We start from the raw sequence: 13,931 nt of genomic DNA, 5'->3' as shown, positions 1-13,931 counted from the left end.
ATAACCAAGACACAATGAAAGGTGTTTCTGCATGTGAAAAATGTTTTTATTACTCTAAAACAGTAATCTACTGCACAATTGACTCTGGAAATATTTCAGAGTGGAGAACTATAATGAAAGAAAGAAAGAAAGAAAGAAAAGAAAGAAAGAAAAGAAAAAAAGAAAGAAGAAAAGAAAGAAAGAAAGAAAGAAAGAAAGAAAGAAAGAAAGAAAGAAAGAGAGAAAGAGAGAAAATGTTCCACTGCAATTACTCCTCAACTCTTTTCAACCTCTCATGCTCCCCCTTCCTTATTCCAATCATTCTGAAAAGATTTTTTAAAATAATTTCATTCTTTAAAAAATATACATATACATATATATAAATATAATATTTAAAAATATATTATATAGAATGTTCTATGTACAAGGTCAAGAAGCATGGTCAAATGCCCTAACTTTTCTGCTGACGAAAAATAAGGTGTCAAGAGGAAAAATGACTTGGCCAAGATTACATGGCCAGTCACTAGCAGAAGTTCTATCACAGGCATATTCAGTTCTAGAATATTTTAGGTGAAGAAGCTTTCATTTTATTTTTTTAATAGTTTATTGTCAAGCTGGTTTCCATATAACACCCAGTGTTCATCCCCACAAGTGCCCTCCTCCATGCCCATCACCTCCTTCCCCTCCCCTCCACCCCCATCAGTCCTCAGTTTGTTCTCAGCACTCAAGAGCCTCTCATGGTTTGTCTCCCTCTCTCTCCCCCACTATTTTCCCCCTTCTTCTCCCCCACAGTCCTCCGTTAAGTTCCTCCTAATCCTCCTATACACTTTCCTAATGGAAAGAAGGACTATTCAGTAGGAATATATTATTCTACAGCCTTCTTGAGATGTGAAATATCTTGTACTACTTCCCTACTTACCAATTGACCTATAAAAGTATTTCTTAGATCTATAAAATGGAATCAAAATAACAATAATGTATACCTTTTAAGGGAATATTTAGATTTCCCAAGTTAATTATCTTAATGAAATGAAAGGTACAGCTATTTCTGTTTTATAAGTGAGGAATTTGAGGCCCATAGAAAACAAGAAACATACCTTAGCCCACCCAGCTGTTGTTGAAGCAACAATTAAAAAAAAATCTAGAGAATTCCAACTTCCCTTCATGGACCTTACTAAAAGTCAGAGGTAAGGTAGATCAATCAGAATTATTAAAGGCAAATAGGATACTATATTGATAAGAGTACCAAGAATTCCATACTGAGAGATTTATTTAACATTTAAACCCTCTCACTCTTAAAAACATAGTTTAAATTATGTAATGCAAAACTGATAGCACACGAAAGTGAAAGATCACATCCATTATCACTAGCAAAGAAATATAAGACTTAAAAATGTAATTATTAAGATAGAGCTAATATGCATATATTAAATACCATACCTATCACATAAAAATATAAAAGTTTATAATAAGCTATAAATCAAGTCTTATAAACTTCGATGTTTATAGGCTAGATAATAGATAAAGTTTATCTATTACAAAGGTCTGTTTCTGAACCCCGTATATAGTTTTAAAACCAATTCCACATTTCTGTAAACTTAAAAGCAAAGATCAAAATAGCCCATGTGGAAAAAAGAACATACAATGAAAGCTGAAATAACATTCAAATTAAATACTATTAAAAATATACTATTAAACTTGCTGGATGAAGATAAAGCAAAATTTAGAGAAAATATTATAGTATTCAGTGTTTCTATATTAGAAAAGAAAAATAAAATAATAACATTATAATAGAAAAGATCATATAAATTTAAAATTTGTCTTTTGAGAAGACATATGTGAAATTTACAAACAACAAAGCTGATCACGAAATAAGAATACTTATAAATAACATAGGGAAAAAAAGTACATCAAATACAAATATTAAAAAAATACTCTAAAAAGGGATAAAATATTATGTTAAGCATTGGAAGTTTAGGTGAGATGGATTTTTAGAAATGTGTAAATTAATAAAACTAATTTTAAAAATACAAACTTAATTTTATCACCATAATAGCATGCATTCTTAAAAATCTCCTGCATACGCACACAAATACCATACCATGCCTAGACACATTCATAGGGTAGGCAGTGCAAGCACATTTTAATAAGTTAGAAGTATAAAAATTGGAATGGAAGAAGCAATAAATAACATCATTATTAAGAAATAATGTGAAGATCTGGAAAAAGAAGGCCTTGGTGAGAATATGGTATAAAGGGAACTTTCAAAGTGTCGCTGGTAGGTATATAAATATTCAAGCAATTTAGAAATCACTTCGGCAGCGTGTACTACATTTGAGCATTCACATGCCATAAAACCAAGCAATCCCACTTCCTGAGCAATATCCCCTTAAGGGCTTTATACTTTCACCATGAGACACAAACAAAAATGTAGTGTTGCTCAAACTGCTTTTATACATCATTAATGCTCTCTTTGAGTTGGTAATAATTTCAAAACCTACTATGACAAGAACTCTTCCCCTAAGAAACCACTGTCAACTGCAGAGTTCAATCTTAAATTTTAACTCTAAACAATGCTTTAAGAATAAATAAACTTCACTATGTTATGTAATGGAAATTCCATAGAACTCGACCTTTATATTCTCGGATCTCTTCCAGGTTCATGATTAACTCACAGTTTAATCACACATTATTCTATAAACTCTTTTCTTCTTTAATCAATTGATAAAATAATACCAGTATTATATGATATATTCTTAAATTGGAATACTAGATGAAAGATGGAAAGGTGAATAGAAAACCTCAAGTATAATAGGGCAGTTTGGACAAGGAGTGGCTTCTGTAAACATTTTCCACTGGGCCGTGGCTGACAGTGCTTGCTGAATACGGACACTTGTGCTTACCAGCTGCTGGCCTTGGACACCCCAGGCTGCATACTGCAAGATGGAGTCCTCTACTTCTGGAGGATTTAACTCCCAAACTTCCCTTGAAAAAAGGTAAATATTTTTACATGAACAACCTGATACTGACACCAATAATTTAGTTGGACAATTGCTAATGAAACCCCGAATCAAAGAACTTACCTTGTGTGTATGTTGTAAATCACATATGAAGCAGTATAGGAATAATGAAAAATCTGAAATTAAAAGAAAAAAATAAGAGTTACGGACCCTGGTTTGGAAAAAAAACTCTATCTTAAAGTGCAGATATGTTCTTCATAAAGTCCAGGAAGTCCAAGAATTGATTTTAGAGAGAAATCAAATGTGAAATATTCTGGTTCTGAGACTTACTCGAGGAGTCTTGTGATTCTTCTGACTGTCCTTTCAATCCCTTATTCAATCCATTCCATACTTAGTATAATTGTGATTATACTGCTGTCTTCTTTAAATTACTAAGTGATTCCTCATTGCCTATAAAGTTCAAGCTGCTTCATTGATGTTCAAGGATTTTGGTGCTTTGCTTTCCACACACTTTTCTGGCTTTACCATTCACTACTTCCCTTTACCTAGTCTATGCTTCAATCACAATAGAAAAAATCTCCCTGTATATCCTGAACTTTTTCTTTTTCTCCCCATAGGTCATCCTCAGGGAAAACTTACATTGATACTTTCTTTTTTCATCACACAATTATAAAAGCTTCTTTTATTCCAGTACTGTATGTACACTACCCAAATATTATAACGCTGTCAATTAAAACTCCCTAGAAGTCAAATTGTTATTTCTTCATTTTGCAATAATAGCTTCAATTAAACATGACTGGCCACATATCTGGTAAGGCAATACTGGCCTTGTCTCTTTGCACTGAAATCACAATCCTTCCACCATTTATTATAGTACCGTGTTTCATAATGAAGCTTTATTCTCCCATTTCTTTTAAAATAACTATTAAATCTAAGATCACCTTTGTTGCAGAGTTGCAGAAGCAAGAATAACTTTTCCTGGTGTCTATTTTGGCATCCAAACTTTATGCTATAAAATTTCTGATTTGACTACAAGTTTTAAACCTTGAATTTACTACGAGAGCTGACAAAATGATAAGAAATGTGACCATCTCTATAAACATTTTTTTTTCCACATCACAGAAAGCTCTGCTGCCAAAGCAAACTGCCAAGTGAGTACTTTGTCTTACAAGCAGACAAATGTGTCAATGATGTCATGGGTAAAAGGAGTCTGTCTCTTCATCCCGTCTGTTAATTACCTAACACACTGTAGCTGAATTCTAGGTTCACAGGCATCTTGAGAGAAAGAGTTCATGCTTTAGTCAAAGCAGGCCAAAACAACCAATGCAAAACCATATATAAACATTACATTTTACTCTCTTTCTGTAATTCTTATTACAGAGCTTACAGACTCTTCTCAGTGTAGGAGTTCAGAGGACTCCAAATGATGTCCTCCAAGTGGTGTACTTTGGGGAGAGAGGGATATATAGACCCACTTTTTCCTTCAGAGTTCTTAGCCCAGTACAGCATTTTCCTCCTTAGTTCATATGTTGAGGTGGAAAACCAGAGTAAAGAAATGAACCTTAACTTGTCTGAAAACTCACAAGTTGAAGGGTTTCACCTCCTTTACAGGTGTCTCACAAAGCCAGTAGTTTGCCATCTACAGATAATTAGAAACTAGCCATTTATTCCTAGGTGAGGGCTTTCCTCTGAGTCCACTTGTCTTGGGAGTGTGTGTGTGTGTGTGCACTCCCAGAAGATCCCAAATACTTCCTGTTTTATAATTTTCCATAATTAAAATAGCACTCTATGCCCACAATAGAATATAATGAGTATAAAGTAGGAGAGACCTTGAACAGGGTTAGAGATGGAAGTTTCCTTTCGTCTGTTTGTTTGCCCTGTGCTGCAGAGATTTCAAAAGGGGGATTTTTTGGGGGGAACCTGGGTGGCTCATTTGGCTAAGCATCCAACTTCGGCTCAGGTCATGATCTCATGGTTCATAGTTTCAAGTCCCATGTTGGGCTCTGCGCTGACAGCTCAGAGCCTGGAGCCTGTCTTCTGATTCTGTGTCTCCCTCACTCTCTGACCCTCCCCTGCTCACACTGTCTCTCTTTCTCTCTCAAAAATAAATTAAGCATTAAAAAAAGGTGGGGGTGCCTGGATGGCTCAGTCAGTTAAGGGTCCTTAGCTTAGGTCATGATCTCATGGTTCATGGGTTCAAGCCCCGTGTCGGGCTCTGTGCTGACAGCCAGCTCAGAGCCTGTAACCTGTTTCAGATTCTGTATCTCACTCTCTCTGACCCTCCCCTACTCCTGCTGTCTCTCTTTCTCTCTCATAAATAAATGAACCATTAAAAATTTTAAAAAAGGGGGGGATTTTTCAAAGAGAATTGGATTTAGCTTTACTGACATCTGTATTAATGTGCACTGGTCTAAATTCACTGTGTTAATCTGCACTTCTCTCTCTCTCTCTCTCTCTCTCTCTCTCTCTCTCTCTGAATCTCTCTCTCCCCTTCTTCCCCCATTCTGTGGATAGGATATCTATTATTTTTATCATTTCCTAATTTCCTCTTAACCTAGATTCCTCTTCTACATTAGCTAGGTAGGTTTTAATGCAGGATGAGAGGATAAAGATGGAGTCACAAAGGTTAGGAAGTCTTTTTCCTGTAATGATTGGCTGTTGCATAATGAGAGCCAAACTGAACATCTGATGAGATCCTTGAGGAGAAAGACATTTCACAGCCCCAAATCACATATTCATCACATCTCTGCAAATGATGTTCCATGGCCTATTACAGAATGTGAATGGTTATGACAAAGATAGTGGGAGTGGGGCAAACCTAAGAAATACTGTGTAACAGGGGAGCCTGTGTGGCTCAGTTGGTTGAGCATCTAACTTAGGCTCAGGGCATGCTCTCACAGTTCATGAGTTTGAGCCCCATGTCAGGCTCTGTGCTGACAGCTCAGAGCCTGGAACCTGATTTAGATTCTGTGTCTCCCTCTCTTTCTCCCCCTCCTCTGCTCTGCTCTGTCTCTGTCTCTCAAAAATAAATAAATGTTAAAAAATTAAAAGAAAAAGAAATACTATATAACAACTTAATCAAAGCTTACTTCTGGAAACTAGCCTTGAGATGTCCAATCACTAAATCTCATGATGCCAAAGGTATCAGGTATTACATAAATCTTCATAAGATCCTGCAATCGAATCTCATCCCTATCTTTTTGACATTATGTTGGGAACCTCAAGAAGAAGTTGATTACTAAGTGTTTATTGCAAAGAGTAGGATAATTGATTCTCATTATTTGCTGTGGTTTTGTGCTGTAAGTCATTGTAAACACTGAAGTAGCAAATATGGAAACATTGCCTTTAGATAAATACAGAGTTAATTTCCTGTGTGTCTCTGGTTTTAACATTTCCTTCAACCGATCAGTATGTAAACCTGGTTCATGTGTATATCTTTTTAAAGACACTATTTAATATTTAATACTGTTGATTAATTAACGCTGAACTCCTGGCCAGCAGCATTATAACTCTGAAATAAATTATTATAACCTGAATAAAGGTTATCTGACACATGTGCTTCCTCCGTAAAGCATATCACAGCCTCCTGTGCTTAGCCACACATTAGAGTGTACTTCAGCACTATGCTGAATGTGGGGTATTTTTAAACAGCAAACTCATCAACGAAAAGTACAACTCTGGGAAACAGAGCACTAAAAAGACTATGAAAAGGATGCTAATTTATGGTATGAGGTCTGAAAAAGGAAGGCATAGTGTCAACCTATTTGATCTCAGTTGGGCAAGTATGTATCAGGCAACTTAAATGTTTTGCAGCTCTGCACGTGTCCAGCAATGCCTAAAAAAGCACAGAAAGTATTGATTTTGAGGTTATGGATAAATTTTAGAAAACAAGTAAACTGGGAAATCTAGAACATGCAAGTAATGAAGATCAACAGTGTTGGTAATATAGACATAGCATGATATATTACTGGAAGAAAGAAACAAAAAATAAGCATACTTAAGACCAGCCAGAACTTGGGTGCAAGAAAAATACAGAAGTTTTCCAGAATGGTGGCATTCATGTTCTGTAAATGAAAATGAGCTACCTCCATTCATTTATCAAATATCTTTGAAGCAACTTCTTTGGTACAAGCCCTGCACTAAGGGCCATAAAAAAAATTATGGGTCACCTGGGTGGCTCAATCAGCTCAGTTTCTGACTCTTAGTTTCAACTCAGGTCATAATCCCATGGTTCATTGGGCTCTGCACTTACAGTATGGAACCTGCTTGGGATTCTCTCTCTTCTGTCTCTCTCCCCCTCCCTTGCTTTCTCTCTCTCAAAAATAAATAAATAAATATTTAAAAGAGATTGTGATAATAAAGATTATTTTTAAAATAGGACAAAATATAAAAGAATATCAAATGGTCATTTTTATTTATTACTATATTTTATCTGTCAATTTATAAACATTTGTTGAATATTAACCATGTGCAAGCTCATAAGTTAAGTTCCTTGCCAGATGCAAAGCCCATAATAAATATAATTCTTGTCTCCAAGGAGCTCTTATCCAGTCAGGGTGACAAGGTTGAGAAGCATTACATTAGTATAGAGTATGCTGTTGCAGGTCACGGTTAAATTAGGACTTGAAGATTATAAACCTACAGGCTTTCCAAGAATCATTTAATCTTATTGGTTTCAAGACTGTAACTGTTTTAACAATAACAATTTTTGAATTTAATATATACTATACACTGGACTCTGCTGAGTGCTTTAAATATATTATTTAACATTTAAATGTACCTTAAGAAATGTATACTATCATTCACAATTCTCATGATAAGCTCTTGAAGCACTGGAAATTTAAGTCGGAGAAAGAACCACAGTGTGAGCTCACGTCTGTCTGATTATTGTGACTTAATCTCTCTGCACATTCTCTTTCAGGGAGCTGGGACAGGAAGCACGGCTCTGGCTTTGCAAAAGATTCATTTCTGAGAGACCTATTAAGCCATCATCCAAAGATTTATTGACAGGAGTAGGCATGAATTAATTGTGATAACCATAGTGAAGAGAGATTTCATTTTAGAAAGATGATCTAATAGATCAGATTAAAAATGTAAATCCCCTTCTCCTTTAGCTGTTTTTCACTTTTTTTTTCTTGGAATATCAGTTATTATCTAACACATCTATGAGAATTCATGTCAAGGAGAGTTACGCTTACAGGAAACAAGAACAGGCCACTCTAGCAATTTATGATTAAACCAGAGGTTTATGTCTCAGGGTGCCAAAGCTTTTTCTGCACTGCAGTTAAACTGCTGAATTGGTATAAAGAGCATGCGTGTTCATGGCCTGGAGAATATTTAAAATATGATTATGGATTGGCCATGGACTCAAACAGTTAGAAAACTAAAATGTGAGGACACAAGTCTCTGAGTAAATAGCATTTATACGAATAAATGCCAGGGAGAGAAAAAAAACAATATAGGCAAAAGGGCACTTGATTCTCTTGGAAGTAAGTAGTATGACTATGTCAAGCATGTTTTAGGATAATGCAATCCCCTTTTTTTAAAGATAAATTAAATGTCTTTATTTTGAGAGACAGAGACAGAGAGTGAGTGGGGGAGGGTCAGAGAGAGAGGGAGACACAGAATCTGAAGCAGCTCAGCAGAATCTGTGCTGACAGCTCAGAGCCAGACTTGGGGCTTGAACCCACAGACTGTGAGATCATGACCTGAACGAAGTCAGACACTTAACCAACTGAGCCACCCAGGCACCCTTGGAATCCCTTTTAAGATGAATAAGTAGTGACTCTATTTCTGGAAAAATTTTATCTTTCTTATGCAGCCAAGAACTAAACTATCAGAATATTCTAATATAGTAAATACAATTCATAAAATTTTAAGCTGCAGCTCTACAAAAACCTTCCTAAAATATTGTATGAATAAAAGCTTTGAGAACACTGATCACGTACTGGTTGAAAGGGAAAATATATATGGGAGGGATTAAAGGTGAATTAATATTTTTCAGTATTTTAATCTACTTTCATTTGTTTTCTCACTTAATGTTCATCGTAAACTTTCAGATATTATTCATCAAGATATATAGTTAGTAAAACCAAGACTGAAGTCTAAATCTTACCGATTCCAACATGCAAAGACTGTTTTATTTTTTTATTTAATGTTTTTATTTATTTCTAAGAGAGAGAGAGACAGCGTGAGCAGGGGAAGGTCAGAGAGAGAGGGAGTCACAGACTGAAACAGGCTCCAGGCTCTGAGCTGGCAGTCAGCACAGAGCCCGACGTGGGGCTCGAACCCACGAACCGAGAGATCATGACCTAAGCGAAAGTCGGATTAACCGACTAAGCCACCCAGGCGCCCCTGCAAAGACTGTTTTAATGTGTTACAACAAACAAGAATTATGTAGTATTCTTAAATTGCTCCACCATTACGGTAAGTGGTAAACAGAGTAACATACTCAAGATAGTGAAACTAAATGTAAAGGTTGGTTGAAAAGATAAATTTTAGGTGTTGCTTGAAATCACCTCTATTTATGCCAAAAACTATATAAAAGAAATAAAAATAAACTTGCTAATAAAAAAAAGACTATCTGCCACAAAACCAATTTAGTCATTCTGTTAGCCTGTAGGTATCATGAAGCCGTCATCACAGAAGATACATAGTAAAAGCAATATATCTATTTCTCCTTGCCCTAATTGGGTCTAGTTGGGTTCTCACTCGGAAAAAGAAATAGGATACTGCTCTGGCTATTTTAGCATTCATCGTGTATTCATTCTGAACTGAACAGTACGGTCATTTTGAATTGAAATATGATACTTTCAGCATAGTGTGTAAGTAGAAACCTAATAGGAGATTGTATTAGGTAAACATGTTTCCACTTTATACATTAATTTTTCTTAAGAAAAAGGATAGTTGATGATTCAAGTCTAAAAAGCAGACAAAATACCAAAACTTACATGGACATCATTTCTTAATTCCAGGTAGGACTACTCTGCTCAGAATATAACCTCCTAACTGGAGTGAACATTATCAAAAGCCAGCACAAGAAGAATATACTTTATTACACAATAGAAGATCTGTGAGTATGTAGAATAAACCATTCTCTGATGTATTCCATGTTAGATAAATTAACTGATCATCATAGACAAACTCCTTCAAATTGTTCTTAGAATTCAGTTTATGAGAGGTCTATAATGCAAAATTTCACTTCAATGATACTCCATAACCAGAGTTTCTCAATTATTTGACATGGAAATTTCACCATAATGTACCTCTGATTAAAGTACCAACCTCATTGACAATGCCACTCTTTATAATAAAAATATTTTCATGTACCAGACCTTTCGGCACTAATTCATGCAAATAAGCTACTTTCACACCAATTGGCATTAAACTATTTTGAATGCCCAATCATTGAAAATATCTGGTTTGATAACCTGAAGAGCATTTAAAGGTCAATTACTGAGAGTGGTGCAGTAGGTTTTCAATTTGTATTGAAATAAATTTATACATCATCTAACCATGTATAAACTAGTTTTCTCTCTAGCATGTCAATGCAGAGGTAAATACACTGAAAGAGGACAGCACGAGAGACAAACTCAACCTTATTCCTATGTAGTGCTAGAACTAGAAAGGCAAGATTGGAAATCAATGTTTCCACATACAAATATTTTGCAGGCTCCCAGTGACTGAACAGAGTATGTAACTTAGAAAAGTGGTCCATTCTTTCCCCAGAAACTTTGGTGAAAATGTTCTTTCTTCACTTCAATTGGATTAAATAGTAGTTTATATTTTCTTGAGAAACTTATTAGAAATATTTAAACTGCTCATCAGGAAAATGCAGAAAGTAAGATATATTCGAATGTTTTGTTGTAGAATTTAAAGGAAAACTATATGGAAGTTATTTAGATATTACAGAAGGTTACACCAAAAGCATAGAGCCAGAAAAACACAAACCTATTTTAATTGGCAACTTGTCAGAGAGAGAGGGAGATACAGACTCTGAAATAGGCTCCAGGCTCTGGGCTGGCAGTCAGCACAGAGCCCGACGCGGGGCTCGAACCCACGAACCGCGAGATCATGACCTAAGTGAAAGTCGAACGCTCAACCGACTAAGCCACCCAGGAGCCCCTAATTGGCAACTTTTTAATTTCTTGAATAAAAGTCTTGTGACCAAAGTGTCCAACATGGTGGCATAGGAAGACTCTTAATGCACCTCCTCCCACAGGGACACCAAATCTACACCTATATGTAGAGTAACTTCTTCAAAAGAACTGGGGCCTGACTGAACAGCTTCCACATGGCAAACAATGAAGACACCACATAGAGAAGGGTAGAGGAGAAAGAGACACAGTAATGACAAGAACCCTACTCCCTGATGTGAATCCTACAGTAAGAAGATATCACTGAAAGATGAACACACTCTGCCCTGTCCTGGGGCACAGAAAAAACAAATGACAAAATAAAAACACAAACCCAGCAGTTTGAGGGCAACTGGAGCCTTAGAGATAAAAAATCCATTTACTAACGTTAGAACATCTGACACACAGGTAGGGAATTGTTGGTATTCCCTCTGGGGGTCAGTTGTGCTAGTGAGCACCATTTTTATGTCCCCTCTCCACTTTAAAAGCACAGGTAAGTAGGATCTAGGTCCTCTAACTGGACTGCTAGGGCTACCCCAGTGCACCGTGGGTTCCTAGCCCTCACCAACCCCAGCCATCCCACCAAGGCAGCCCAGTAGTGCACATTTGGGATCACCCACAACTTGTGCCCAACTCAGCCCCAGTTGGCTTGTCAAAGCCACCAGGCATACACAGTTTACAAAAATAATACTCTGACACAAGGACACTCCTTCAAGACTAGGAGAGGCAGCTATCCCATATCATTCATAATGTTTTCCTGTGTTTGTTTAACATAAAAATCACAATAAGGAGACAAAGGAATTGGTTCCAAATAAAAGAATGAGGGGAAAATAACAGTGGGGAAAACACACACACACTAATGAAACAGAGGTTAGCAATTTACCTGATAAAGACTTCAAAGTAATAGTCATAATGCTGCACAGCAGAAGTGGGAAAAGAATGGAAGAACACAGTGAGTACTTCAACAACAACAACAACAACAACAAAAATATAAGAAAGAATTAACCAGAGTTACAGAATATAATAACTTAAATGAAAAATACACTAGGGAAATCCACAACAGAAGAATAAATCAGTGTTCTGGTAGACAGAATAGTGTCACACAAACAGAACAGCAAAAAAAATACCCAAACCAAACCAAAACAACAAAAAAAGAGTTTTTAAAAAAACAAGAATAAATTAAGGATCTCAGAGACAACATCAAAAGGATAGCATTCACATTTTAGGGATCGTAGAAAGAGAAGAGAGAAAGGGCAGAAAACTAATTTGAAGTAATAATGGCCAAAAAATTCCCTAACCTAGGGGCTCCTGGGTGGCTTAGTCGGTTAAGCGTCCGACTTTCACTTAGGTCATGATCTCGCGGTTCGTGGGTTCGAGCCCCGCGTCGGGCTCTGTGTTGACTGCCAGCTCAGAGCCTGGAGCCTATTTCAGAGTCTGTATCTCCCTCTCTCTCTGACCCTCCCCTGCTCACGCTGTCTCTCTCTCTCCTAGAAATAAATTTAAAAAAAAAAAAAAAAACCTAACCTAGAGAAGAAAACAGACATCCAGGTCCAGTAAGTATCGAGAGTATCAAACAAGATGAACCAAAGTGATATACATCATGATATAATATAATTAAAATAGCAAAAGCTAAAGATAAATGGAGAATCTAAAAGGCAGCAAGAGAAAACAAATGATCACATATAAGGGAAACACTGTAAGGCTATATGCTGATTTTTCAGCAGAAACTTTGCAGGCCAGAAAGGAGTGACAGGATATAATTAAAGGACTAAAAGGAAAACAAAAACAAAAACAAACAAAGAAAAACCAACCAAACAAACAAAACTTACAAATAATATCTGGCAAGGTTATCATTTGGAATTGAAGGAGAGATAAACGGTTTCCCAGTGAAACAAAGGTAGTGTTTTTCACCATGAAACTAGCCTTACAAGGCTTATTAAAGGGCCTTCTTTAATTCAAAAATAAAAACCATAACTAGAAATGGGAAAGCATATGAAAGAAAAAAAAAATCTCAGTAGTAAAGGCAAATACATTATAAAGGATGTGGATTGGCCACTTAAAAAGTTAGTATGAATGTTAAAAGACAAAAATAGTGAAATGACCTATAAAGACAATTAGTAGTTAATACACAAAGTAAAAATAGGTGAACTATAATGTCACTAAAAAGAGCAGGGTGGGAGGAGTAAAACTGCAGTGCATTTGAACTGAAGTGACCATCAGCTTAAAATAATCTTCAATATACATAACTCTATATGGATGAATTTCATAGTAACCTCAAACCAAAAATCTACAATAAATTTACAAAAGAGAAAGAGAAAGAAACCCAAATGTAACACAAAAGACAGTCATCAAATCATAAAGTTAGACCAAGAGAAGAAAGAAACAGAGAACTAAAAACAAAAACAAAAAACAAAAAAAGATTAGAAAATATCTGTAAGTACATACTTATCAATAATTACTTTAAATATAAATGGGATAAATGCTTCAATCAAAACACCTAGAGTGGCTGAATAAATGCAACAAACAAACAAAATAGAACAATAACACAACGGAACAACAACGAAACAAGACCCAGCCACTGTAATAAATAGTATGGCGTTTTCTCAAAAAAGTTAAACCAGAATTACCATATAATCTAGTAATTCCACTACTGGGTATTTATCCAAAGAAAACAAGAGCACTAATTTGAAAAGATATATGCACCCCTATGTTTATGGCAGCGTTATTTACAATACCCAAAATACAGAAGCAACCCAAGTGTCCACAATAATTGGGTAACATGTGGTATAAATACACAATGGCATATTAATTATAAAAAGAATGAGATTCTGCCATTAGCAATAACATGAATACACCT

The 13,931-nt window shown here is 35.8% G+C and overlaps 1 protein-coding gene across 1 annotated transcript in view; it reads right to left on the bottom strand.

Annotated features, from left to right (window-relative positions):
• DPP10 (dipeptidyl peptidase like 10) overlaps nt 1-13,931 on the bottom strand; it is a 306,345-nt gene that overhangs the window by 156,423 nt on the left and 135,991 nt on the right. Inside the window, exons 2-3 of the mRNA XM_077779630.1 lie at nt 3,063-3,115; nt 2,883-2,964 (exon numbers count right to left, since the gene is read on the bottom strand). The gene's annotated coding sequence lies outside the window, so the exon portion shown is untranslated. The remainder of the gene's footprint in view (nt 1-2,882; nt 2,965-3,062; nt 3,116-13,931) is intronic.

The sequence above is a fragment of the Crocuta crocuta genome, unplaced genomic scaffold (assembly GCF_008692635.1).
Source record: "Crocuta crocuta isolate KB4526 unplaced genomic scaffold, BGI_CrCroc_1.0 scaffold18, whole genome shotgun sequence".
NCBI lineage: Eukaryota > Metazoa > Chordata > Mammalia > Carnivora > Hyaenidae > Crocuta > Crocuta crocuta.
Note: the sequence above shows the minus strand (reverse complement) of the source record. Positions and strands in the feature narration are given on the sequence as shown.